Source organism: Aplysia californica, unplaced genomic scaffold, assembly GCF_000002075.1.
Source record: "Aplysia californica isolate F4 #8 unplaced genomic scaffold, AplCal3.0 scaffold00316, whole genome shotgun sequence".
Taxonomy (NCBI): Eukaryota; Metazoa; Mollusca; class Gastropoda; order Aplysiida; family Aplysiidae; genus Aplysia; species Aplysia californica.
In genome coordinates, this window is record NW_004797586.1 from 401,681 (window position 1) to 403,680 (window position 2,000).

The window sequence follows — 2,000 nt, forward strand, 5'->3', positions numbered from 1 at the left end:
AGGGGGTGAGGTGGAGGGGGATACGAGTGTGTGTGTGTGTGTTAGTGTGTGTGTGCATGTGTGTTTATGTGTGTGTATGTGTGTGTGTGTCTGTGTGTATGTGTGTGTATGTCTGTGTGTGTGTGTGTGTGTGTGTGTGTGTGTGTGTGTTTGTGTGTGTGTGTGAGGATTGACCCGCAGGGGTGGTTTGGGGTGGATGGTGGAGGTTGGGATGAGGGTGGAGGTGGAAGTGGGGGTAGAAATGGCGAAAAGGGAAAAAGAGAGGAGGGGATGTGTTTCAATTAGAGCTTTCTTTCCTCTTTAGCGGGCTTAAATAATACAAATCGTGGTGTCTTTTGGTCAGTCTAACAGTACATAAAATGAATTTCCTCTGACCATTCCCTTGGATCAGCGTTTGGCATTTTATCAAGTGATGAACGCATTATTTTTGTTCGTAAACTTCATGTCCCACGACAAATAACAAACGTAACTGGTGTAACTGTGAGGCACTTAGCTGTCGCAAGCAGAAGACCTCAGTTTGATTCCCATATGGCGAGAATTCTTATACAGTGTGTCCGTTTCTCTGCTGGGACGTTGTATACCTTTCAGCCTTGGTTGGTCCTAAGTTAGTGGTTAGTCTCATGGACTCGCAATCGTAAGGTCGTGGGTTCGAATCCCGTCAGGGGCCCAAAGTTGTGTCCTTGGGAAAGGCATTTTACACAAATTTTCCTCACTTAACTCAGGTGAGAATGGGTACTCAGCGGTAGACAGCGAAGGATCTTGTCATTTTGTTAGTGCCTTAGCGCTTAATCGGCTGCTTGCACGGTATATTTCCTGAGAAGCCGCAAGTGTTATAGGGTCTGCTGGGGGTAATAATTATATAATGTAATTTCGCATAGAGCTCGGTGTCGAGCGCGGGTATGCGCTATACAAAAGCTATTTTTTCCTATTATATTGTGTTGCTGTGGGCCCAAAAAACCACCCACACTTATAATTTTTTAAACGACAAAAGTTTTACAGTTTTCCTCACATCATTTATATTCGACACAGTGCGGGGTTTTAAAAAAGAAATTAAAAACACCTGTACTGATCTCCAAAATGGAATTCGGTTTCAACTGATAACCAGCAATATTACGGCATAAAAAATACATTAAATTTGTAGCACGTCTTGTCGCCACATTCCAGCTGAACCTACCTGTCAATCTCAGGAACACATCTAAATGACCACCTGCTCTCTGATAAGGATTGGACCGGCATTGTTTTACATTTCTATGAACCCGAGTTCATGCATTGTTTTTCATGCTTTATAATGCTCCCGCAGTCATAGACGTGCAACAGGATCCGTGACAGACTGCAGATAGCGATAACTTGTAAATACACCGACTGGTTGAGAAATGTGGTTCATTTCGCAAGATGTGTTTTTTTCTTAACCACAAAAATTAATACTTAGATAATTCTTTAGCCTCGCTCCTTTTTTTTATTTGAAAGTCTGATAAGAGAAATACAATGCTTATAAAGTCACCTCTAAGAAGTGGGCTCCATGTGACTTTTATTTTGGCATAATACCCCTATTAAAAGTTAGGGATTTTGATGAAAACAGTCTCCAATTCTTAGTGTCGGCCTTGAGCCTTGCAAGGTCAGTACCCCACTGATATTCAGTCTGGGGAATTTAAGTAGGGGCTTAAGGGACAAACCAATGAAATTTCATTCTTCCTGACGGAGGAAGTGCCTCATTGGATGGAACTACGGTCGTAGTAAATAGCAATAGTTCCACCGGAAGCAATCTGATTCTCAGTGTGAATATGATGATAATACGCAGTGAATCCTGTTAAGTCTATGGTTGAAGCCGGGGCAAACTTTGTCCCTTGAACACAGGCGAGTTTGGGCACAAATGTTCACCTCTGTGGCACCCACCTCAGCCCCCTTTTCTCCCCCTCTTCTATCACTTCTTCCTCTTCTTCCTCCTCATGCCCCACCCCTCTGATGGAGTGTGAGGTGCCCCCTCCCCCCTCTCCCCAGCC